We start from the raw sequence: 21,682 nt of genomic DNA on the forward strand, positions 1-21,682 counted from the left end.
GCAATGTGTCCTTGTTCTCTTATGATCAGTGTTTCTAAGGGGTTTTGCTCCTTGAGAAACGAGTAAGTACACAATGAACCTAATTTCAACAACTCAGTGGATCAGTGGAAGAGATCCCATGATCGTGGCTTCAACCCCAGCAACGGTATTCCTGTGTTTGTTAGATAGGTTTCCATTCGGCACTATATGTCGTACGAAAGATCCCCCAGCCACACATCGCGTTCCTCTGCCATCTGTTATTGCACAACGGAACGTCGAAACTGACATGACAGCAGACGAAAATACCTGAATGCGGTCACAGTTATGATTATGATGATTGCTACCGCATTTCTCTGAGTATCGGCTAACAATCTGAAAAGAGCTCAACTGTCATTTTTCTCACATTTGAAGTCTTCTTTATTTGATTCTCCAATTCCCTGAGGATTTCAAAAATACCTCCCCGGCGGGGAATCGAACCCCGGTCTCCCGCGTGACAGGCGGGGATACTGACCACTATACTACCGAGGATACAAAATTCTTCATCTCGTCTCATTTCTTTCCTTTATTCAGTTACAAGAGATGCGTATTAGTGCACCAACAACCACAATTCCTTTATCTCAATATGTTAAAAATTCCTCCCCGGCGGGGAATCAAACCCCGGTCTCCCGCGTGACAGGCGGGGATACCGACCACTATACTACCGAGGACATCTGATCGTCGTAAATCTGAATTGTTTTCTTTAGCACTGCACATAATTCAACACCGTTCAAAACATGAGCCGTGAACAACTACTTGTGTTTTCTGCAACACATGACAGTTCAGTACTCACCTACATCGCCTCTGGTAGCTCAGTTGGTAGAGCGGTGGACTGTAGAGGAGAAAGTCATCAGACATCCATAGGTCGCTGGTTCAAATCCGGCCCGGAGGAGATATTTTACAATCAATTACCTCTTTCGGGAACATTACTTTACAGTGTCGTTCACATATCATTAATAACACACCGGTAACGTTATTTCCGCTAAGTTACATTACGTGAAATGTGTTACTGGTAGTTAGATTACTACGCTTGAGGATCAAACGACTTTGAGATTGTGAACTAGAAAACTTATGTACGGGTACTGACTAGGTCTTGAGAATCCAGTTCATCTTCAGGTTGAGTACTTGCCATATAACAAATTACCACAGTATGAGGATCTGATTAACCTTCTAATCAAGAACTACTCAGTACGAACTCTAAATACGGCAGGCAAAGGAACCGCATCGCAAGTGGTCGAGAACTGTCGAGAGACTTGCCAATTGCCCACGTCCCGCGATGTTGTTTAGTAATAAGGTTGCACAGTGGATGCATGCTTCTAAACTGGAACTATTTTCCCTACGCTATTAGCTATTCTTGTCTTCTCGGCACAATACGACCTTTCTTCCGCTCGCCATTTCATGCAATTCAAGGCCATGCGAACTTTCCCCGAGCTAGTCAGGATCAATGATCCATTAGGTTTCAAACAAAATGATAGCAGTTAAAAGAAATAAAATGTGGCCTAATGACTCCTCAGTATGGCGAATGCCGGTACAGTGTCTTATATTGTCCAAGACCGCACGCACCCTTCTCACATTCACCGCGCCACATCTCGTCGCCTGACGGACGTAGACAGGTCGTTGCCCCCTAGGAGGGTGAAAACGTGAAATCACATTCGGAGCAGTAGTAATCGGCCGGTTGCGCACGCGCGGTTTGCTGTACAGTACAGGCCTGTAGCTGTGTTGAGTTGATAGCTGCTGTCCATGTCCATGTCGAATAGATTTTCTACGCGCAGCCTAATCTTGCTTCAAAAATCTATTCCGGTACCGGGAGTCGAACCCGAGCCTCCTGGGTGAAAGCCAGGTATCCTAGCCACTAGACCATACCGGAGACGACGGCTATGTTTTGAGACAGTCACGAGACTTGTTCAATACACCAACTGGTCTGCAGTTTTAAATGGTCGCCTATTAGAAGCAAGCAAAACAGATCTCTTGTGGTCATTCGCACGTTTGAGAAGAGAAAAAATAACTTTAGCCCTTAACTCCCGCCACTCAGCGTTTGACTTGTTTCTAAATTTGCGCTGTGTCCGGTATGGTCTAGTGGCTAGGATACCTGGCTCTCACCCAGGAGGCTCGGGTTCGATTCCCGGTACCGGAAATTTTATTTTATCCATTCTTTGTTTATTTTAACACTTTTTCGGAGCAGAACAATTACTGTAACTTAGAACTCACGATTAGACCGTACTGAAAGTGAACTCTGAATATGTAATGTCAAATGTAGTGATTACATGGAACAGTCACGTGGTGAAAGGGGAAACTAGACTTGGATCTCCTTCGATTAGGTTCTCTTTCTTTTTCCAGTACGGTAGCTTCATTCATGGAAGAGCCGCAATGTGTCCTTGTTCTCTTATGATCAGTGTTTCTAAGGGGTTTTGCTCCTTGAGAAACGAGTAAGTACACAATGAACCTAATTTCAACAACTCAGTGGATCAGTGGAAGAGATCCCATGATCGTGGCTTCAACCCCAGCAACGGTATTCCTGTGTTTGTTAGATAGGTTTCCATTCGGCACTATATGTCGTACGAAAGATCCCCCAGCCACACATCGCGTTCCTCTGCCATCTGTTATTGCACAACGGAACGTCGAAACTGACATGACAGCAGACGAAAATACCTGAATGCGGTCACAGTTATGATTATGATGATTGCTACCGCATTTCTCTGAGTATCGGCTAACAATCTGAAAAGAGCTCAACTGTCATTTTTCTCACATTTGAAGTCTTCTTTATTTGATTCTTCAATTCCCTGAGGATTTCAAAAATACCTCCCCGGCGGGGAATCGAACCCCGGTCTCCCGCGTGACAGGCGGGGATACTGACCACTATACTACCGAGGATACAAAATTCTTCATCTCGTCTCATTTCTTTCCTTTATTCAGTTACAAGAGATGCGTATTAGTGCACCAACAACCACAATTCCTTTATCTCAATATGTTAAAAATTCCTCCCCGGCGGGGAATCGAACCCCGGTCTCCCGCGTGACAGGCGGGGATACTGACCACTATACTACCGAGGACATCTGATCGTCGTAAATCTGAATTGTTTTCTTTAGCACTGCACATAATTCAACACCGTTCAAAACATGAGCCGTGAACAACTACTTGTGTTTTCTGCAACACATGACAGTTCAGTTCTCACCTACATCGCCTCTGGTAGCTCAGTTGGTAGAGCGGTGGACTGTAGAGGAGAAAGTCATCAGACATCCATAGGTCGCTGGTTCAAATCCGGCCCGGAGGAGATATTTTACAATCAATTACCTCTTTCGGGAACATTACTTTACAGTGTCGTTCACATATCATTAATAACACACCGGTAACGTTATTTCCGCTAAGTTACATTACGTGAAATGTGTTACTGGTAGTTAGATTACTACGCTTGAGGATCAAACGACTTTGAGATTGTGAACTAGAAAACTTATGTACGGGTACTGACTAGGTCTTGAGAATCCAGTTCATCTTCAGGTTGAGTACTTGCCATATAACAAATTACCACAGTATGAGGATCTGATTAACCTTCTAATCAAGAACTACTCAGTACGAACTCTAAATACGGCAGGCAAAGGAACCGCATCGCAAGTGGTCGAGAACTGTCGAGAGACTTGCCAATTGCCCACGTCCCGCGATGTTGTTTAGTAATAAGGTTGCACAGTGGATGCATGCTTCTAAACTGGAACTATTTTCCCTACGCTATTAGCTATTCTTGTCTTCTCGGCACAATACGACCTTTCTTCCGCTCGCCATTTCATGCAATTCAAGGCCATGCGAACTTTCCCCGAGCTAGTCAGGATCAATGATCCATTTGGTTTCAAACAAAATGATAGCAGTTAAAAGAAATAAAATGTGGCCTAATGACTCCTCAGTATGGCGAATGCCGGTACAGTGTCTTATATTGTCCAAGACCGCACGCACCCTTCTCACATTCACCGCGCCACATCTCGTCGCCTGACGGACGTAGACAGGTCGTTGCCCCCTAGGAGGGTGAAAACGTGAAATCACATTCGGAGCAGTAGTAATCGGCCGGTTGCGCACGCGCGGTTTGCTGTACAGTACAGGCCTGTAGCTGTGTTGAGTTGATAGCTGCTGTCCATGTCCATGTCGAATAGATTTTCTACGCGCAGCCTAATCTTGCTTCAAAAATCTATTCCGGTACCGGGAATCGAACCCGAGCCTCCTGGGTGAAAGCCAGGTATCCTAGCCACTAGACCATACCGGAGACGACGGCTATGTTTTGAGACAGTCACGAGACTTGTTCAATACACCAACTGGTCTGCAGTTTTAAATGGTCGCCTATTAGAAGCAAGCAAAACAGATCTCTTGTGGTCATTCGCACGTTTGAGAAGAGAAAAAATAACTTTTAGCCCTTAACTCCCGCCACTCAGCGTTTGACTTGTTTCTAAATTTGCGCTGTGTCCGGTATGGTCTAGTGGCTAGGATACCTGGCTCTCATCCAGGAGGCTCGGGTTCGATTCCCGGTACCGGAAATTTTATTTTATCCATTCTTTGTTTATTTTAACACTTTTTCGGAGCAGAACAATTACTGTAACTTAGAACTCACGATGAGACCGTACTGAAAGTGAACTATGAATATGTAATGTCAAATGTAGTGATTACATGGAACAGTCACGTGGTGAAAGGGGAAACTAGACTTGGATCTCCTTCGATTAGGTTCTCTTTCTTTTTCCAGTACGGTAGCTTCATTCATGGAAGAGCCGCAATGTGTCCTTGTTCTCTTATGATCAGTGTTTCTAAGGGGTTTTGCTCCTTGAGAAACGAGTAAGTACACAATGAACCTAATTTCAACAACTCAGTGGATCAGTGGAAGAGATCCCATGATCGTGGCTTCAACCCCAGCAACGGTATTCCTGTGTTTGTTAGATAGGTTTCCATTCGGCACTATATGTCGTACGAAAGATCCCCCAGCCACACATCGCGTTCCTCTGCCATCTGTTATTGCACAACGGAACGTCGAAACTGACATGACAGCAGACGAAAATACCTGAATGCGGTCACAGTTATGATTATGATGATTGCTACCGCATTTCTCTGAGTATCGGCTAACAATCTGAAAAGAGCTCAACTGTCATTTTTCTCACATTTGAAGTCTTCTTTATTTGATTCTCCAATTCCCTGAGGATTTCAAAAATACCTCCCCGGCGGGGAATCGAACCCCGGTCTCCCGCGTGACAGGCGGGGATACTGACCACTATACTACCGAGGATACAAAATTCTTCATCTCGTCTCATTTCTTTCCTTTATTCAGTTACAAGAGATGCGTATTGGTGCACCAACAACCACAATTCCTTTATCTCAATATGTTAAAAATTCCTCCCCGGCGGGGAATCGAACCCCGGTCTCCCGCGTGACAGGCGGGGATACTGACCACTATACTACCGAGGACATCTGATCGTCGTAAATCTGAATTGTTTTCTTTAGCACTGCACATAATTCAACACCGTTCAAAACATGAGCCGTGAACAACTACTTGTGTTTTCTGCAACACATGACAGTTCAGTACTCACCTACATCGCCTCTGGTAGCTCAGTTGGTAGAGCGGTGGACTGTAGAGGAGAAAGTCATCAGACATCCATAGGTCGCTGGTTCAAATCCGGCCCGGAGGAGATATTTTACAATCAATTACCTCTTTCGGGAACATTACTTTACAGTGTCGTTCACATATCATTAATAACACACCGGTAACGTTATTTCCGCTAAGTTACATTACGTGAAATGTGTTACTGGTAGTTAGATTACTACGCTTGAGGATCAAACGACTTTGAGATTGTGAACTAGAAAACTTATGTACGGGTACTGACTAGGTCTTGAGAATCCAGTTCATCTTCAGGATGAGTACTTGCCATATAACAAATTACCACAGTATGAGGATCTGATTAACCTTCTAATCAAGAACTACTCAGTACGAACTCTAAATACGGCAGGCAAAGGAACCGCATCGCAAGTGGTCGAGAACTGTCGAGAGACTTGCCAATTGCCCACGTCCCGCGATGTTGTTTAGTAATAAGGTTGCACAGTGGATGCATGCTTCTAAACTGGAACTATTTTCCCTACGCTATTAGCTATTCTTGTCTTCTCGGCACAATACGACCTTTCTTCCGTTCGCCATTTCATGCAATTCAAGGCCATGCGAACTTTCCCCGAGCTAGTCAGGATCAATGATCCATTTGGTTTCAAACAAAATGATAGCAGTTAAAAGAAATAAAATGTGGCCTAATGACTCCTCAGTATGGCGAATGCCGGTACAGTGTCTTATATTGTCCAAGACCGCACGCACCCTTCTCACATTCACCGCGCCACATCTCGTCGCCTGACGGACGTAGACAGGTCGTTGCCCCCTAGGAGGGTGAAAACGAGAAATCACATTCGGAGCAGTAGTAATCGGCCGGTTGCGCACGCGCGGTTTGCTGTACAGTACAGGCCTGTAGCTGTGTTGAGTTGATAGCTGCTGTCCATGTCCATGTCGAATAGATTTTCTACGCGCAGCCTAATCTTGCTTCAAAAATATATTCCGGTACCGGGAATCGAACCCGAGCCTCCTGGGTGAAAGCCAGGTATCCTAGCCACTAGACCATACCGGAGACGACGGCTATGTTTTGAGACAGTCACGAGACTTGTTCAATACACCAACTGGTCTGCAGTTTTAAATGGTCGCCTATTAGAAGCAAGCAAAACAGATCTCTTGTGGTCATTCGCACGTTTGAGAAGAGAAAAAATAACTTTAGCCCTTAACTCCCGCCACTCAGCGTTTGACTTGTTTCTAAATTTGCGCTGTTTCCGGTATGGTCTAGTGGCTAGGATACCTGGCTCTCACCCAGGAGGCTCGGGTTCGATTCCCGGTACCGGAAATTTTATTTTATCCATTCTTTGTTTATTTTAACACTTTTTCGGAGCAGAACAATTACTGTAACTTAGAACTCACGATGAGACCGTACTGAAAGTGAACTCTGAATATGTAATGTCAAATGTAGTGATTACATGGAACAGTCACGTGGTGAAAGGGGAAACTAGACTTGGATCTCCTTCGATTAGGTTCTCTTTCTTTTTCCAGTACGGTAGCTTCATTCATGGAAGAGCCGCAATGTGTCCTTGTTCTCTTATGATCAGTGTTTCTAAGGGGTTTTGCTCCTTGAGAAACGAGTAAGTACACAATGAACCTAATTTCAACAACTCAGTGGATCAGTGGAAGAGATCCCGTGATCGTGGCTTCAACCCCAGCAACGGTATTCCTGTGTTTGTTAGATAGGTTTCCATTCGGCACTATATGTCGTACGAAAGATCCCCCAGCCACACATCGCGTTCCTCTGCCATCTGTTATTGCACAACGGAACGTCGAAACTGACATGACAGCAGACGAAAATACCTGAATGCGGTCACAGTTATGATTATGATGATTGCTACCGCATTTCTCTGAGTATCGGCTAACAATCTGAAAAGAGCTCAACTGTCATTTTTCTCACATTTGAAGTCTTCTTTATTTGATTCTCCAATTCCCTGAGGATTTCAAAAATACCTCCCCGGCGGGGAATCGAACCCCGGTCTCCCGCGTGACAGGCGGGGATACTGACCACTATACTACCGAGGATACAAAATTCTTCATCTCGTCTCATTTCTTTCCTTTATTCAGTTACAAGAGATGCGTATTAGTGCACCAACAACCACAATTCCTTTATCTCAATATGTTAAAAATTCCTCCCCGGCGGGGAATCGAACCCCGGTCTCCCGCGTGACAGGCGGGGATACTGACCACTATCCTACCGAGGACATCTGATCGTCGTAAATCTGAATTGTTTTCTTTAGCACTGCACATAATTCAACACCGTTCAAAACATGAGCCGTGAACAACTACTTGTGTTTTCTGCAACACATGACAGTTCAGTACTCACCTACATCGCCTCTGGTAGCTCAGTTGGTAGAGCGGTGGACTGTAGAGGAGAAAGTCATCAGACATCCATAGGTCGCTGGTTCAAATCCGGCCCGGAGGAGATATTTTACAATCAATTACCTCTTTCGGGAACATTACTTTACAGTGTCGTTCACATATCATTAATAACACACCGGTAACGTTATTTCCGCTAAGTTACATTACGTGAAATGTGTTACTGGTAGTTAGATTACTACGCTTGAGGATCAAACGACTTTGAGATTGTGAACTAGAAAACTTATGTACGGGTACTGACTAGGTCTTGAGAATCCAGTTCATCTTCAGGTTGAGTACTTGCCATATAACAAATTACCACAGTATGAGGATCTGATTAACCTTCTAATCAAGAACTACTCAGTACGAACTCTAAATACGGCAGGCAAAGGAACCGCATCGCAAGTGGTCGAGAACTGTCGAGAGACTTGCCAATTGCCCACGTCCCGCGATGTTGTTTAGTAATAAGGTTGCACAGTGGATGCATGCTTCTAAACTGGAACTATTTTCCCTACGCTATTAGCTATTCTTGTCTTCTCGGCACAATACGACCTTTCTTCCGTTCGCCATTTCATGCAATTCAAGGTCATGCGAACTTTCCCCGAGCTAGTCAGGATCAATGATCCATTTGGTTTCAAACAAAATGATAGCAGTTAAAAGAAATAAAATGTGGCCTAATGACTCCTCAGTATGGCGAATGCCGGTACAGTGTCTTATATTGTCCAAGACCGCACGCACCCTTCTCACATTCACCGCGCCACATCTCGTCGCCTGACGGACGTAGACAGGTCGTTGCCCCCTAGGAGGGTGAAAACGAGAAATCACATTCGGAGCAGTAGTAATCGGCCGGTTGCGCACGCGCGGTTTGCTGTACAGTACAGGCCTGTAGCTGTGTTGAGTTGATAGCTGCTGTCCATGTCCATGTCGAATAGATTTTCTACGCGCAGCCTAATCTTGCTTCAAAAATCTATTCCGGTACCGGGAATCGAACCCGAGCCTCCTGGGTGAAAGCCAGGTATCCTAGCCACTAGACCATACCGGAGACGACGGCTATGTTTTGAGACAGTCACGAGACTTGTTCAATACACCAACTGGTCTGCAGTTTTAAATGGTCGCCTATTAGAAGCAAGCAAAACAGATCTCTTGTGGTCATTCGCACGTTTGAGAAGAGAAAAAATAACTTTAGCCCTTAACTCCCGCCACTCAGCGTTTGACTTGTTTCTAAATTTGCGCTGTGTCCGGTATGGTCTAGTGGCTAGGATACCTGGCTCTCACCCAGGAGGCTCGGGTTCGATTCCCGGTACCGGAAATTTTATTTTATCCATTCTTTGTTTATTTTAACACTTTTTCGGAGCAGAACAATTACTGTAACTTAGAACTCACGATGAGACCGTACTGAAAGTGAACTCTGAATATGTAATGTCAAATGTAGTGATTACATGGAACAGTCACGTGGTGAAAGGGGAAACTAGACTTGGATCTCCTTCGATTAGGTTCTCTTTCTTTTTCCAGTACGGTAGCTTCATTCATGGAAGAGCCGCAATGTGTCCTTGTTCTCTTATGATCAGTGTTTCTAAGGGGTTTTGCTCCTTGAGAAACGAGTAAGTACACAATGAACCTAATTTCAACAACTCAGTGGATCAGTGGAAGAGATCCCATGATCGTGGCTTCAACCCCAGCAACGGTATTCCTGTGTTTGTTAGATAGGTTTCCATTCGGCACTATATGTCGTACGAAAGATCCCCCAGCCACACATCGCGTTCCTCTGCCATCTGTTATTGCACAACGGAACGTCGAAACTGACATGACAGCAGACGAAAATACCTGAATGCGGTCACAGTTATGATTATGATGATTGCTACCGCATTTCTCTGAGTATCGGCTAACAATCTGAAAAGAGCTCAACTGTCATTTTTCTCACATTTGAAGTCTTCTTTATTTGATTCTCCAATTCCCTGAGGATTTCAAAAATACCTCCCCGGCGGGGAATCGAACCCCGGTCTCCCGCGTGACAGGCGGGGATACTGACCACTATACTACCGAGGATACAAAATTCTTCATCTCGTCTCATTTCTTTCCTTTATTCAGTTACAAGAGATGCGTATTAGTGCACCAACAACCACAATTCCTTTATCTCAATATGTTAAAAATTCCTCCCCGGCGGGGAATCGAACCCCGGTCTCCCGCGTGACAGGCGGGGATACTGACCACTATACTACCGAGGACATCTGATCGTCGTAAATCTGAATTGTTTTCTTTAGCACTGCACATAATTCAACACCGTTCAAAACATGAGCCGTGAACAACTACTTGTGTTTTCTGCAACATATGACAGTTCAGTACTCACCTACATCGCCTCTGGTAGCTCAGTTGGTAGAGCGGTGGACTGTAGAGGAGAAAGTCATCAGACATCCATAGGTCGCTGGTTCAAATCCGGCCCGGAGGAGATATTTTACAATCAATTACCTCTTTCGGGAACATTACTTTACAGTGTCGTTCACATATCATTAATAACACACCGGTAACGTTATTTCCGCTAAGTTACATTACGTGAAATGTGTTACTGGTAGTTAGATTACTACGCTTGAGGATCAAACGACTTTGAGATTGTGAACTAGAAAACTTATGTACGGGTACTGACTAGGTCTTGAGAATCCAGTTCATCTTCAGGTTGAGTACTTGCCATATAACAAATTACCACAGTATGAGGATCTGATTAACCTTCTAATCAAGAACTACTCAGTACGAACTCTAAATACGGCAGGCAAAGGAACCGCATCGCAAGTGGTCGAGAACTGTCGAGAGACTTGCCAATTGCCCACGTCCCGCGATGTTGTTTAGTAATAAGGTTGCACAGTGGATGCATGCTTCTAAACTGGAACTATTTTCCCTACGCTATTAGCTATTCTTGTCTTCTCGGCACAATACGACCTTTCTTCCGCTCGCCATTTCATGCAATTCAAGGCCATGCGAACTTTCCCCGAGCTAGTCAGGATCAATGATCCATTTGGTTTCAAACAAAATGATAGCAGTTAAAAGAAATAAAATGTGGCCTAATGACTCCTCAGTATGGCGAATGCCGGTACAGTGTCTTATATTGTCCAAGACCGCACGCACCCTTCTCACATTCACCGCGCCACATCTCGTCGCCTGACGGACGTAGACAGGTCGTTGCCCCCTAGGAGGGTGAAAACGTGAAATCACATTCGGAGCAGTAGTAATCGGCCGGTTGCGCACGCGCGGTTTGCTGTACAGTACAGGCCTGTAGCTGTGTTGAGTTGATAGCTGCTGTCCATGTCCATGTCGAATAGATTTTCTACGCGCAGCCTAATCTTGCTTCAAAAATCTATTCCGGTACCGGGAATCGAACCCGAGCCTCCTGGGTGAAAGCCAGGTATCCTAGCCACTAGACCATACCGGAGACGACGGCTATGTGTTGAGACAGTCACGAGACTTGTTCAATACACCAACTGGTCTGCAGTTTTAAATGGTCGCCTATTAGAAGCAAGCAAAACAGATCTCTTGTGGTCATTCGCACGTTTGAGAAGAGAAAAAATAACTTTAGCCCTTAACTCCCGCCACTCAGCGTTTGACTTGTTTCTAAATTTGCGCTGTGTCCGGTATGGTCTAGTGGCTAGGATACCTGGCTCTCACCCAGGAGGCTCGGGTTCGATTCCCGGTACCGGAAATTTTATTTTATCCATTCTTTGTTTATTTTAACACTTTTTCGGAGCAGAACAATTACTGTAACTTAGAACTCACGATGAGACCGTACTGAAAGTGAACTCTGAATATGTAATGTCAAATGTAGTGATTACATGGAACAGTCACGTGGTGAAAGGGGAAACTAGACTTGGATCTCCTTCGATTAGGTTCTCTTTCTTTTTCCAGTACGGTAGCTTCATTCATGGAAGAGCCGCAATGTGTCCTTGTTCTCTTATGATCAGTGTTTCTAAGGGGTTTTGCTCCTTGAGAAACGAGTAAGTACACAATGAACCTAATTTCAACAACTCAGTGGATCAGTGGAAGAGATCCCGTGATCGTGGCTTCAACCCCTGCAACGGTATTCCTGTGTTTGTTAGATAGGTTTCCATTCGGCACTATATGTCGTACGAAAGATCCCCCAGCCACACATCGCGTTCCTCTGCCATCTGTTATTGCACAACGGAACGTCGAAACTGACATGACAGCAGACGAAAATACCTGAATGCGGTCACAGTTATGATTATGATGATTGCTACCGCATTTCTCTGAGTATCGGCTAACAATCTGAAAAGAGCTCAACTGTCATTTTTCTCACATTTGAAGTCTTCTTTATTTGATTCTCCAATTCCCTGAGGATTTCAAAAATACCTCCCCGGCGGGGAATCGAACCCCGGTCTCCCGGGTGACAGGCGGGGATACTGACCACTATACTACCGAGGATACAAAGTTCTTCATCTCGTTTCATTTCTTTCCTTTATTCAGTTACAAGAGATGCGTATTAGTGCACCAACAACCACAATTCCTTTATCTCAATATGTTAAAAATTCCTCCCCGGCGGGGAATCGAACCCCGGCCTCCCGCGTGACTGGCGGGGATACTGACCACTATACTACCGAGGACATCTGATCGTCGTAAATCTGAATTGTTTTCTTTAGCACTGCACATAATTCAACACCGTTCAAAACATGAGCCGTGAACAACTACTTGTGTTTTCTGCAACACATGACAGTTCAGTACTCACCTACATCGCCTCTGGTAGCTCAGTTGGTAGAGCGGTGGACTGTAGAGGAGAAAGTCATCAGACATCCATAGGTCGCTGGTTCAAATCCGGCCCGGAGGAGATATTTTACAATCAATTACCTCTTTCGGGAACATTACTTTACAGTGTCGTTCACATATCATTAATAACACACCGGTAACGTTATTTCCGCTAAGTTACATTACGTGAAATGTGTTACTGGTAGTTAGATTACTATGCTTGAGGATCAAACGACTTTGAGATTGTGAACTAGAAAACTTATGTACGGGTACTGACTAGGTCTTGAGAATCCAGTTCATCTTCAGGTTGAGTACTTGCCATATAACAAATTACCACAGTATGAGGATCTGATTAACCTTCTAATCAAGAACTACTCAGTACGAACTCTAAATACGGCAGGCAAAGGAACCGCATCGCAAGTGGTCGAGAACTGTCGAGAGACTTGCCAATTGCCCACGTCCCGCGATGTTGTTTAGTAATAAGGTTGCACAGTGGATGCATGCTTCTAAACTGGAACTATTTTCCCTACGCTATTAGCTATTCTTGTCTTCTCGGCACAATACGACCTTTCTTCCGCTCGCCATTTCATGCAATTCAAGGCCATGCGAACTTTCCCCGAGCTAGTCAGGATCAATGATCCATTTGGTTTCAAACAAAATGATAGCAGTTAAAAGAAATAAAATGTGGCCTAATGACTCCTCAGTATGGCGAATGCCGGTACAGTGTCTTATATTGTCCAAGACCGCACGCACCCTTCTCACATTCACCGCGCCACATCTCGTCGCCTGACGGACGTAGACAGGTCGTTGCCCCCTAGGAGGGTGAAAACGTGAAATCACATTCGGAGCAGTAGTAATCGGCCGGTTGCGCACGCGCGGTTTGCTGTACAGTACAGGCCTGTAGCTGTGTTGAGTTGATAGCTGCTGTCCATGTCCATGTCGAATAGATTTTCTACGCGCAGCCTAATCTTGCTTCAAAAATCTATTCCGGTACCGGGAATCGAACCCGAGCCTCCTGGGTGAAAGCCAGGTATCCTAGCCACTAGACCATACCGGAGACGACGGCTATGTTTTGAGACAGTCACGAGACTTGTTCAATACACCAACTGGTCTGCAGTTTTAAATGGTCGCCTATTAGAAGCAAGCAAAACAGATCTCTTGTGGTCATTCGCACGTTTGAGAAGAGAAAAAATAACTTTAGCCCTTAACTCCCGCCACTCAGCGTTTGACTTGTTTCTAAATTTGTGCTGTGTCCGGTATGGTCTAGTGGCTAGGATACCTGGCTCTCACCCAGGAGGCTCGGGTTCGATTCCCGGTACCGGAAATTTTATTTTATCCATTCTTTGTTTATTTTAACACTTTTTCGGAGCAGAACAATTACTGTAACTTAGAACTCACGATGAGACCGTACTGAAAGTGAACTCTGAATATGTAATGTCAAATGTAGTGATTACATGGAACAGTCACGTGGTGAAAGGGGAAACTAGACTTGGATCTCCTTCGATTAGGTTCTCTTTCTTTTTCCAGTACGGTAGCTTCATTCATGGAAGAGCCGCAATGTGTCCTTGTTCTCTTATGATCAGTGTTTCTAAGGGGTTTTGCTCCTTGAGAAACGAGTAAGTACACAATGAACCTAATTTCAACAACTCAGTGGATCAGTGGAAGAGATCCCATGATCGTGGCTTCAACCCCAGCAACGGTATTCCTGTGTTTGTTAGATAGGTTTCCATTCGGCACTATATGTCGTACGAAAGATCCCCCAGCCACACATCGCGTTCCTCTGCCATCTGTTATTGCACAACGGAACGTCGAAACTGACATGACAGCAGACGAAAATACCTGAATGCGGTCACAGTTATGATTATGATGATTGCTACCGCATTTCTCTGAGTATCGGCTAACAATCTGAAAAGAGCTCAACTGTCATTTTTCTCACATTTGAAGTCTTCTTTATTTGATTCTCCAATTCCCTGAGGATTTCAAAAATACCTCCCCGGCGGGGAATCGAACCCCGGTCTCCCGCGTGACAGGCGGGGATACTGACCACTATACTACCGAGGATACAAAATTCTTCATCTCGTCTCATTTCTTTCCTTTATTCAGTTACAAGAGATGCGTATTAGTGCACCAACAACCACAATTCCTTTATCTCAATATGTTAAAAATTCCTCCCCGGCGGGGAATCGAACCCCGGTCTCCCGCGTGACAGGCGGGGATACTGACCACTATACTACCGAGGACATCTGATCGTCGTAAATCTGAATTGTTTTCTTTAGCACTGCACATAATTCAACACCGTTCAAAACATGAGCCGTGAACAACTACTTGTGTTTTCTGCAACACATGACAGTTCAGTACTCACCTACATCGCCTCTGGTAGCTCAGTTGGTAGAGCGGTGGACTGTAGAGGAGAAAGTCATCAGACATCCATAGGTCGCTGGTTCAAATCCGGCCCGGAGGAGATATTTTACAATCAATTACCTCTTTCGGGAACATTACTTTACAGTGTCGTTCACATATCATTAATAACACACCGGTAACGTTATTTCCGCTAAGTTACATTACGTGAAATGTGTTACTGGTAGTTAGATTACTACGCTTGAGGATCAAACGACTTTGAGATTGTGAACTAGAAAACTTATGTACGGGTACTGACTAGGTCTTGAGAATCCAGTTCATCTTCAGGTTGAGTACTTGCCATATAACAAATTACCACAGTATGAGGATCTGATTAACCTTCTAATCAAGAACTACTCAGTACGAACTCTAAATACGGCAGGCAAAGGAACCGCATCGCAAGTGGTCGAGAACTGTCGAGAGACTTGCCAATTGCCCACGTCCCGCGATGTTGTTTAGTAATAAGGTTGCACAGTGGATGCATGCTTCTAAACTGGAACTATTTTCCCTACGCTATTAGCTATTCTTGTCTTCTCGGCACAATACGACCTTTCTTCCGCTCGCCATTTCATGCAATTCAAGGCCATGCGAACTTTCCCCGAGCTAGTCAGGATCAATGATCCATTTGGTTTCAAACAAAATGATAGCAGTTAAAAGAAATAAAATGTGGCCTAATGACTCCTCAGTATGGCGAATGCCGGTACAGTGTCTTATATTGTCCAAGACCGCACGCACCCTTCTCACATTCACCGCGCCACATCTCGTCGCCTGACGGACGTAGACAGGTCGTTGCCCCCTAGGAGGGTGAAAACGTGAAATCACATTCGGAGCAGTAGTAATCGGCCGGTTGCGCACGCGCGGTTTGCTGTACAGTACAGGCCTGTAGCTGTGTTGAGTTGATAGCTGCTGTCCATGTCCATGTCGAATAGATTTTCTACGCGCAGCCTAATCTTGCTTCAAAAATCTATTCCGGTACCGGGAATCGAACCCGAGCCTCCTGGGTGAAAGCCAGGTATCCTAGCCACTAGACCATACCGGAGACGACGGCTATGTTTTGAGACAGTCACGAGACTTGTTCAATACACCAACTGGTCTGCAGTTTTAAATGGTCGCCTATTAGAAGCAAGCAAAACAGATCTCTTGTGGTCATTCGCACGTTTGAGAAGAGAAAAAATATCTTTAGCCCTTAACTCCCGCCACTCAGCGTTTGACTTGTTTCTAAATTTGCGATGTGTCCGGTATGGTCTAGTGGCTAGGATACCTGGCTCTCACCCAGGAGGCTCGGGTTCGATTCCCGGTACCGGAAATTTTATTTTATCCATTCTTTGTTTATTTTAACACTTTTTCGGAGCAGAACAATTACTGTAACTTAGAACTCACGATGAGACCGTACTGAAAGTGAACTCTGAATATGTAATGTCAAATGTAGTGATTACATGGAACAGTCACGTGGTGAAAGGGGAAACTAGACTTGGATCTCCTTCGATTAGGTTCTCTTTCTTTTTCCAGTACGGTAGCTTCATTCATGGAAGAGCCGCAATGTGTCCTTGTTCTCTTATGATCAGTGTTTCTAAGGGGTTTTGCTCCTTGAGAAACGAGTAAGTACACAATGAACCTAATTTCAACAACTCAGTGGATCAGTGGAAGAGATCCCATGATCGTGGCTTCAACCCCAGCAACGGTATTCCTGTGTTTGTTAGATAGGTTTCCATTCGGCACTATATGTCGTACGAAAGATCCCCCAGCCACACATCGCGTTCCTCTGCCATCTGTTATTGCACAACGGAACGTCGAAACTGACATGACAGCAGACGAAAATACCTGAATGCGGTCACAGTTATGATTACGATGATTGCTACCGCATTTCTCTGAGTATCGGCTAACAATCTGAAAAGAGCTCAACTGTCATTTTTCTCACATTTGAAGTCTTCTTTATTTGATTCTCCAATTCCCTGAGGATTTCAAAAATACCTCCCCGGCGGGGAATCGAACCCCGGTCTCCCGCGTGACAGGCGGGGATACTGACCACTATACTACCGAGGATACAAAATTCTTCATCTCGTCTCATTTCTTTCCTTTATTCAGTTACAAGAGATGCGTATTAGTGCACCAACAACCACAATTCCTTTATCTCAATATGTTAAAAATTCCTCCCCGGCGGGGAATCGAACCCCGGTCTCCCGCGTGACAGGCGGGGATACTGACCACTATACTACCGAGGACATCTGATCGTCGTAAATCTGAATTGTTTTCTTTAGCACTGCACATAATTCAACACCGTTCAAAACATGAGCCGTGAACAACTACTTGTGTTTTCTGCAACACATGACAGTTCAGTACTCACCTACATCGCCTCTGGTAGCTCAGTTGGTAGAGCGGTGGACTGTAGAGGAGAAAGTCATCAGACATCCATAGGTCGCTGGTTCAAATCCGGCCCGGAGGAGATATTTTACAATCAATTACCTCTTTCGGGAACATTACTTTACAGTGTCGTTCACATATCATTAATAACACACCGGTAACGTTATTTCCGCTAAGTTACATTACGTGAAATGTGTTACTGGTAGTTAGATTACTACGCTTGAGGATCAAACGACTTTGAGATTGTGAACTAGAAAACTTATGTACGGGTACTGACTAGGTCTTGAGAATCCAGTTCATCTTCAGGTTGAGTACTTGCCATATAACAAATTACCACAGTATGAGGATCTGATTAACCTTCTAATCAAGAACTACTCAGTACGAACTCTAAATACGGCAGGCAAAGGAACCGCATCGCAAGTGGTCGAGAACTGTCGAGAGACTTGCCAATTGCCCACGTCCCGCGATGTTGTTTAGTAATAAGGTTGCACAGTGGATGCATGCTTCTAAACTGGAACTATTTTCCCTACGCTATTAGCTATTCTTGTCTTCTCGGCACAATACGACCTTTCTTCCGCTCGCCATTTCATGCAATTCAAGGCCATGCGAACTTTCCCCGAGCTAGTCAGGATCAATGATCCATTTGGTTTCAAACAAAATGATAGCAGTTAAAAGAAATAAAATGTGGCCTAATGACTCCTCAGTATGGCGAATGCCGGTACAGTGTCTTATATTGTCCAAGACCGCACGCACCCTTCTCACATTCACCGCGCCACATCTCGTCGCCTGACGGACGTAGACAGGTCGTTGCCCCCTAGGAGGGTGAAAACGTGAAATCACATTCGGAGCAGTAGTAATCGGCCGGTTGCGCACGCGCGGTTTGCTGTACAGTACAGGCCTGTAGCTGTGTTGAGTTGATAGCTGCTGTCCATGTCCATGTCGAATAGATTTTCTACGCGCAGCCTAATCTTGCTTCAAAAATCTATTCCGGTACCGGGAATCGAACCCGAGCCTCCTGGGTGAAAGCCAGGTATCCTAGCCACTAGACCATACCGGAGACGACGGCTATGTTTTGAGACAGTCACGAGACTTGTTCAATACACCAACTGGTCTGCAGTTTTAAATGGTCGCCTATTAGAAGCAAGCAAAACAGATCTCTTGTGGTCATTCGCACGTTTGAGAAGAGAAAAAATAACTTTAGCCCTTAACTCCCGCCACTCAGCGTTTGACTTGTTTCTAAATTTGCGCTGTGTCCGGTATGGTCTAGTGGCTAGGATACCTGGCTCTCACCCAGGAGGCTCGGGTTCGATTCCCGGTACCGGAAATTTTATTTTATCCATTCTTTGTTTATTTTAACACTTTTTCGGAGCAGAACAATTACTGTAACTTAGAACTCACGATGAGACCGTACTGAAAGTGAACTCTGAATATGTAATGTCAAATGTAGTGATTACATGGAACAGTCACGTGGTGAAAGGGGAAACTAGACTTGGATCTCCTTCGATTAGGTTCTCTTTCTTTTTCCAGTACGGTAGCTTCATTCATGGAAGAGCCGCAATGTGTCCTTGTTCTCTTATGATCAGTGTTTCTAAGGGGTTTTGCTCCTTGAGAAACGAGTAAGTACACAATGAACCTAATTTCAACAACTCAGTGGATCAGTGGAAGAGATCCCATGATCGTGGCTTCAACCCCAGCAACGGTATTCCTGTGTTTGTTAGATAGGTTTCCATTCGGCACTATATGTCGTACGAAAGATCCCCCAGCCACACATCGCGTTCCTCTGCCATCTGTTATTGCACAACGGAACGTCGAAACTGACATGACAGCAGACGAAAATACCTGAATGCGGTCACAGTTATGATTATGATGATTGCTACCGCATTTCTCTGAGTATCGGCTAACAATCTGAAAAGAGCTCAACTGTCATTTTTCTCACATTTGAAGTCTTCTTTATTTGATTCTCCAATTCCCTGAGGATTTCAAAAATACCTCCCCGGCGGGGAATCGAACCCCGGTCTCCCGCGTGACAGGCGGGGATACTGACCACTATACTACCGAGGATACAAAATTCTTCATCTCGTCTCATTTCTTTCCTTTATTCAGTTACAAGAGATGCGTATTAGTGCACCAACAACCACAATTCCTTTATCTCAATATGTTAAAAATTCCTCCCCGGCGGGGAATCGAACCCCGGTCTCCCGCGTGACAGGCGGGGATACTGACCACTATACTACCGAGGACATCTGATCGTCGTAAATCTGAATTGTTTTCTTTAGCACTGCACATAATTCAACACCGTTCAAAACATGAGCCGTGAACAACTACTTGTGTTTTCTGCAACACATGACAGTTCAGTACTCACCTACATCGCCTCTGGTAGCTCAGTTGGTAGAGCGGTGGACTGTAGAGGAGAAAGTCATCAGACATCCATAGGTCGCTGGTTCAAATCCGGCCCGGAGGAGATATTTTACAATCAATTACCTCTTTCGGGAACATTACTTTACAGTGTCGTTCACATATCATTAATAACACACCGGTAACGTTATTTCCGCTAAGTTACATTACGTGAAATGTGTTACTGGTAGTTAGATTACTACGCTTGAGGATCAAACGACTTTGAGAATGTGAACTAGAAAACTTATGTACGGGTACTGACTAGGTCTTGAGAATCCAGTTCATCTTCAGGTTGAGTACTTGCCATATAACAAATTACCACAGTATGAGGATCTGATTAACCTTCTAATCAAGAACTACTCAGTACGAACTCTAAATACGGCAGGCAAAGGAACCGCATCGCAAGTGGTCGAGAACTGTCGAGAGACTTGCCAATTGCCCACGTCCCGCGATGTTGTTTAGTAATAAGGTTGCACAGTGGATGCATGCTTCTAAACTGGAACTATTTTCCCTACGCTATTAGCTATTCTTGTCTTCTCGGCACAATACGACCTTTCTTCCGCTCGCCATTTCATGCAATTCAAGGCCATGCGAACTTTCCCCGAGCTAGTCAGGATCAATGATCCATTTGGTTTCAAACAAAATGATAGCAGTTAAAAGAAATAAAATGTGGCCTAATGACTCCTCAGTATGGCGAATGCCGGTACAGTGTCTTATATTGTCCAAGACCGCACGCACCCTTCTCACATTCACCGCGCCACATCTCGTCGCCTGACGGACGTAGACAGGTCGTTGCCCCCTAGGAGGGTGAAAACGTGAAATCACATTCGGAGCAGTAGTAATCGGCCGGTTGCGCACGCGCGGTTTGCTGTACAGTACAGGCCTGTAGCTGTGTTGAGTTGATAGCTGCTGTCCATGTCCATGTCGAATAGATTTTCTACGCGCAGCCTAATCTTGCTTCAAAAATCTATTCCGGTACCGGGAATCGAACCCGAGCCTCCTGGGTGAAAGCCAGGTATCCTAGCCACTAGACCATACCGGAGACGACGGCTGGTCTGCAGTTTTAAATGGTCGCCTATTAGAAGCAAGCAAAACAGATCTCTTGTGGTCATTCGCACGTTTGAGAAGAGAAAAAATAACTTTAGCCCTTAACTCCCGCCACTCAGCGTTTGACTTGTTTCTAAATTTGCGCTGTGTCCGGTATGGTCTAGTGGCTAGGATACCTGGCTCTCACCCAGGAGGCTCGGGTTCGATTCCCGGTACCAGAAATTTTATTTTATCCATTCTTTGTTTATTTTAACACTTTTTCGGAGCAGAACAATTACTGTAACTTAGAACTCACGATGAGACCGTACTGAAAGTGAACTCTGAATATGTAATGTCAAATGTAGTGATTACATGGAACAGTCACGTGGTGAAAGGGGAAACTAGACTTGGATCTCCTTCGATTAGGTTCTCTTTCTTTTTCCAGTACGGTAGCTTCATTCATGGAAGAGCCGCAATGTGTCCTTGTTCTCTTATGATCAGTGTTTCTAAGGGGTTTTGCTCCTTGAGAAACGAGTAAGTACACAATGAACCTAATTTCAACAACTCAGTGGATCAGTGGAAGAGATCCCATGATCGTGGCTTCAACCCCAGCAACGGTATTCCTGTGTTTGTTAGATAGGTTTCCATTCGGCACTATATGTCGTACGAAAGATCCCCCAGCCACACATCGCGTTCCTCTGCCATCTGTTATTGCACAACGGAACGTCGAAACTGACATGACAGCAGACGAAAATACCTGAATGCGGTCACAGTTATGATTAT

At 44.8% G+C, this 21,682-nt stretch overlaps 44 non-coding genes across 44 annotated transcripts; 18 read left to right on the forward strand and 26 right to left on the reverse strand.

Annotated features, from left to right (window-relative positions):
• Positions 1-435: 435 nt before the first annotated feature.
• Positions 436-507, reverse strand: TRNAD-GUC (transfer RNA aspartic acid (anticodon GUC)). The gene has a single exon. It is a non-coding gene; the product is annotated as a tRNA-Asp (tRNA).
• Positions 508-816: 309 nt separating this feature from the next.
• TRNAY-GUA (transfer RNA tyrosine (anticodon GUA)) lies at positions 817-907 on the forward strand. The gene is given in 2 exon segments: positions 817-853; positions 872-907. It is a non-coding gene; the product is annotated as a tRNA-Tyr (tRNA).
• A 903-nt stretch (positions 908-1,810) lies between these two features.
• TRNAE-UUC (transfer RNA glutamic acid (anticodon UUC)) lies at positions 1,811-1,882 on the reverse strand. The gene has a single exon. It is a non-coding gene; the product is annotated as a tRNA-Glu (tRNA).
• Positions 1,883-2,077: 195 nt separating this feature from the next.
• Positions 2,078-2,149, forward strand: TRNAE-CUC (transfer RNA glutamic acid (anticodon CUC)). The gene has a single exon. It is a non-coding gene; the product is annotated as a tRNA-Glu (tRNA).
• A 665-nt stretch (positions 2,150-2,814) lies between these two features.
• TRNAD-GUC (transfer RNA aspartic acid (anticodon GUC)) lies at positions 2,815-2,886 on the reverse strand. The gene has a single exon. It is a non-coding gene; the product is annotated as a tRNA-Asp (tRNA).
• Positions 2,887-2,993: 107 nt separating this feature from the next.
• TRNAD-GUC (transfer RNA aspartic acid (anticodon GUC)) lies at positions 2,994-3,065 on the reverse strand. The gene has a single exon. It is a non-coding gene; the product is annotated as a tRNA-Asp (tRNA).
• A 130-nt stretch (positions 3,066-3,195) lies between these two features.
• On the forward strand, positions 3,196-3,286 carry TRNAY-GUA (transfer RNA tyrosine (anticodon GUA)). Its single transcript is given in 2 exon segments — positions 3,196-3,232; positions 3,251-3,286. It is a non-coding gene; the product is annotated as a tRNA-Tyr (tRNA).
• A 903-nt stretch (positions 3,287-4,189) lies between these two features.
• Positions 4,190-4,261, reverse strand: TRNAE-UUC (transfer RNA glutamic acid (anticodon UUC)). The gene has a single exon. It is a non-coding gene; the product is annotated as a tRNA-Glu (tRNA).
• A 196-nt stretch (positions 4,262-4,457) lies between these two features.
• On the forward strand, positions 4,458-4,529 carry TRNAE-CUC (transfer RNA glutamic acid (anticodon CUC)). The gene has a single exon. It is a non-coding gene; the product is annotated as a tRNA-Glu (tRNA).
• A 665-nt stretch (positions 4,530-5,194) lies between these two features.
• Positions 5,195-5,266, reverse strand: TRNAD-GUC (transfer RNA aspartic acid (anticodon GUC)). The gene has a single exon. It is a non-coding gene; the product is annotated as a tRNA-Asp (tRNA).
• A 107-nt stretch (positions 5,267-5,373) lies between these two features.
• TRNAD-GUC (transfer RNA aspartic acid (anticodon GUC)) lies at positions 5,374-5,445 on the reverse strand. The gene has a single exon. It is a non-coding gene; the product is annotated as a tRNA-Asp (tRNA).
• Positions 5,446-5,575: 130 nt separating this feature from the next.
• Positions 5,576-5,666, forward strand: TRNAY-GUA (transfer RNA tyrosine (anticodon GUA)). Its single transcript is given in 2 exon segments — positions 5,576-5,612; positions 5,631-5,666. It is a non-coding gene; the product is annotated as a tRNA-Tyr (tRNA).
• Positions 5,667-6,569: 903 nt separating this feature from the next.
• TRNAE-UUC (transfer RNA glutamic acid (anticodon UUC)) lies at positions 6,570-6,641 on the reverse strand. The gene has a single exon. It is a non-coding gene; the product is annotated as a tRNA-Glu (tRNA).
• A 195-nt stretch (positions 6,642-6,836) lies between these two features.
• Positions 6,837-6,908, forward strand: TRNAE-CUC (transfer RNA glutamic acid (anticodon CUC)). The gene has a single exon. It is a non-coding gene; the product is annotated as a tRNA-Glu (tRNA).
• A 665-nt stretch (positions 6,909-7,573) lies between these two features.
• Positions 7,574-7,645, reverse strand: TRNAD-GUC (transfer RNA aspartic acid (anticodon GUC)). Its single transcript has one exon. It is a non-coding gene; the product is annotated as a tRNA-Asp (tRNA).
• A 107-nt stretch (positions 7,646-7,752) lies between these two features.
• TRNAD-GUC (transfer RNA aspartic acid (anticodon GUC)) lies at positions 7,753-7,824 on the reverse strand. The gene has a single exon. It is a non-coding gene; the product is annotated as a tRNA-Asp (tRNA).
• Positions 7,825-7,954: 130 nt separating this feature from the next.
• Positions 7,955-8,045, forward strand: TRNAY-GUA (transfer RNA tyrosine (anticodon GUA)). The gene is given in 2 exon segments: positions 7,955-7,991; positions 8,010-8,045. It is a non-coding gene; the product is annotated as a tRNA-Tyr (tRNA).
• Positions 8,046-8,948: 903 nt separating this feature from the next.
• TRNAE-UUC (transfer RNA glutamic acid (anticodon UUC)) lies at positions 8,949-9,020 on the reverse strand. Its single transcript has one exon. It is a non-coding gene; the product is annotated as a tRNA-Glu (tRNA).
• A 195-nt stretch (positions 9,021-9,215) lies between these two features.
• Positions 9,216-9,287, forward strand: TRNAE-CUC (transfer RNA glutamic acid (anticodon CUC)). Its single transcript has one exon. It is a non-coding gene; the product is annotated as a tRNA-Glu (tRNA).
• Positions 9,288-9,952: 665 nt separating this feature from the next.
• On the reverse strand, positions 9,953-10,024 carry TRNAD-GUC (transfer RNA aspartic acid (anticodon GUC)). The gene has a single exon. It is a non-coding gene; the product is annotated as a tRNA-Asp (tRNA).
• Positions 10,025-10,131: 107 nt separating this feature from the next.
• TRNAD-GUC (transfer RNA aspartic acid (anticodon GUC)) lies at positions 10,132-10,203 on the reverse strand. The gene has a single exon. It is a non-coding gene; the product is annotated as a tRNA-Asp (tRNA).
• Positions 10,204-10,333: 130 nt separating this feature from the next.
• TRNAY-GUA (transfer RNA tyrosine (anticodon GUA)) lies at positions 10,334-10,424 on the forward strand. Its single transcript is given in 2 exon segments — positions 10,334-10,370; positions 10,389-10,424. It is a non-coding gene; the product is annotated as a tRNA-Tyr (tRNA).
• A 903-nt stretch (positions 10,425-11,327) lies between these two features.
• On the reverse strand, positions 11,328-11,399 carry TRNAE-UUC (transfer RNA glutamic acid (anticodon UUC)). The gene has a single exon. It is a non-coding gene; the product is annotated as a tRNA-Glu (tRNA).
• A 195-nt stretch (positions 11,400-11,594) lies between these two features.
• TRNAE-CUC (transfer RNA glutamic acid (anticodon CUC)) lies at positions 11,595-11,666 on the forward strand. Its single transcript has one exon. It is a non-coding gene; the product is annotated as a tRNA-Glu (tRNA).
• Positions 11,667-12,331: 665 nt separating this feature from the next.
• TRNAD-GUC (transfer RNA aspartic acid (anticodon GUC)) lies at positions 12,332-12,403 on the reverse strand. The gene has a single exon. It is a non-coding gene; the product is annotated as a tRNA-Asp (tRNA).
• Positions 12,404-12,510: 107 nt separating this feature from the next.
• On the reverse strand, positions 12,511-12,582 carry TRNAD-GUC (transfer RNA aspartic acid (anticodon GUC)). The gene has a single exon. It is a non-coding gene; the product is annotated as a tRNA-Asp (tRNA).
• Positions 12,583-12,712: 130 nt separating this feature from the next.
• TRNAY-GUA (transfer RNA tyrosine (anticodon GUA)) lies at positions 12,713-12,803 on the forward strand. The gene is given in 2 exon segments: positions 12,713-12,749; positions 12,768-12,803. It is a non-coding gene; the product is annotated as a tRNA-Tyr (tRNA).
• A 903-nt stretch (positions 12,804-13,706) lies between these two features.
• TRNAE-UUC (transfer RNA glutamic acid (anticodon UUC)) lies at positions 13,707-13,778 on the reverse strand. The gene has a single exon. It is a non-coding gene; the product is annotated as a tRNA-Glu (tRNA).
• Positions 13,779-13,973: 195 nt separating this feature from the next.
• Positions 13,974-14,045, forward strand: TRNAE-CUC (transfer RNA glutamic acid (anticodon CUC)). Its single transcript has one exon. It is a non-coding gene; the product is annotated as a tRNA-Glu (tRNA).
• A 665-nt stretch (positions 14,046-14,710) lies between these two features.
• On the reverse strand, positions 14,711-14,782 carry TRNAD-GUC (transfer RNA aspartic acid (anticodon GUC)). Its single transcript has one exon. It is a non-coding gene; the product is annotated as a tRNA-Asp (tRNA).
• Positions 14,783-14,889: 107 nt separating this feature from the next.
• TRNAD-GUC (transfer RNA aspartic acid (anticodon GUC)) lies at positions 14,890-14,961 on the reverse strand. The gene has a single exon. It is a non-coding gene; the product is annotated as a tRNA-Asp (tRNA).
• A 130-nt stretch (positions 14,962-15,091) lies between these two features.
• Positions 15,092-15,182, forward strand: TRNAY-GUA (transfer RNA tyrosine (anticodon GUA)). Its single transcript is given in 2 exon segments — positions 15,092-15,128; positions 15,147-15,182. It is a non-coding gene; the product is annotated as a tRNA-Tyr (tRNA).
• A 903-nt stretch (positions 15,183-16,085) lies between these two features.
• Positions 16,086-16,157, reverse strand: TRNAE-UUC (transfer RNA glutamic acid (anticodon UUC)). Its single transcript has one exon. It is a non-coding gene; the product is annotated as a tRNA-Glu (tRNA).
• A 195-nt stretch (positions 16,158-16,352) lies between these two features.
• TRNAE-CUC (transfer RNA glutamic acid (anticodon CUC)) lies at positions 16,353-16,424 on the forward strand. Its single transcript has one exon. It is a non-coding gene; the product is annotated as a tRNA-Glu (tRNA).
• A 665-nt stretch (positions 16,425-17,089) lies between these two features.
• TRNAD-GUC (transfer RNA aspartic acid (anticodon GUC)) lies at positions 17,090-17,161 on the reverse strand. The gene has a single exon. It is a non-coding gene; the product is annotated as a tRNA-Asp (tRNA).
• A 107-nt stretch (positions 17,162-17,268) lies between these two features.
• On the reverse strand, positions 17,269-17,340 carry TRNAD-GUC (transfer RNA aspartic acid (anticodon GUC)). The gene has a single exon. It is a non-coding gene; the product is annotated as a tRNA-Asp (tRNA).
• A 130-nt stretch (positions 17,341-17,470) lies between these two features.
• Positions 17,471-17,561, forward strand: TRNAY-GUA (transfer RNA tyrosine (anticodon GUA)). Its single transcript is given in 2 exon segments — positions 17,471-17,507; positions 17,526-17,561. It is a non-coding gene; the product is annotated as a tRNA-Tyr (tRNA).
• Positions 17,562-18,464: 903 nt separating this feature from the next.
• TRNAE-UUC (transfer RNA glutamic acid (anticodon UUC)) lies at positions 18,465-18,536 on the reverse strand. Its single transcript has one exon. It is a non-coding gene; the product is annotated as a tRNA-Glu (tRNA).
• A 195-nt stretch (positions 18,537-18,731) lies between these two features.
• TRNAE-CUC (transfer RNA glutamic acid (anticodon CUC)) lies at positions 18,732-18,803 on the forward strand. Its single transcript has one exon. It is a non-coding gene; the product is annotated as a tRNA-Glu (tRNA).
• A 665-nt stretch (positions 18,804-19,468) lies between these two features.
• On the reverse strand, positions 19,469-19,540 carry TRNAD-GUC (transfer RNA aspartic acid (anticodon GUC)). The gene has a single exon. It is a non-coding gene; the product is annotated as a tRNA-Asp (tRNA).
• A 107-nt stretch (positions 19,541-19,647) lies between these two features.
• TRNAD-GUC (transfer RNA aspartic acid (anticodon GUC)) lies at positions 19,648-19,719 on the reverse strand. The gene has a single exon. It is a non-coding gene; the product is annotated as a tRNA-Asp (tRNA).
• A 130-nt stretch (positions 19,720-19,849) lies between these two features.
• On the forward strand, positions 19,850-19,940 carry TRNAY-GUA (transfer RNA tyrosine (anticodon GUA)). The gene is given in 2 exon segments: positions 19,850-19,886; positions 19,905-19,940. It is a non-coding gene; the product is annotated as a tRNA-Tyr (tRNA).
• Positions 19,941-20,843: 903 nt separating this feature from the next.
• TRNAE-UUC (transfer RNA glutamic acid (anticodon UUC)) lies at positions 20,844-20,915 on the reverse strand. Its single transcript has one exon. It is a non-coding gene; the product is annotated as a tRNA-Glu (tRNA).
• A 154-nt stretch (positions 20,916-21,069) lies between these two features.
• Positions 21,070-21,141, forward strand: TRNAE-CUC (transfer RNA glutamic acid (anticodon CUC)). The gene has a single exon. It is a non-coding gene; the product is annotated as a tRNA-Glu (tRNA).
• The last annotated feature ends 541 nt before the right edge of the window (positions 21,142-21,682 follow it).

Source organism: Anabrus simplex, chromosome 8, assembly GCF_040414725.1.
Source record: "Anabrus simplex isolate iqAnaSimp1 chromosome 8, ASM4041472v1, whole genome shotgun sequence".
In the NCBI taxonomy this organism is placed as follows: domain Eukaryota; kingdom Metazoa; phylum Arthropoda; class Insecta; order Orthoptera; family Tettigoniidae; genus Anabrus; species Anabrus simplex.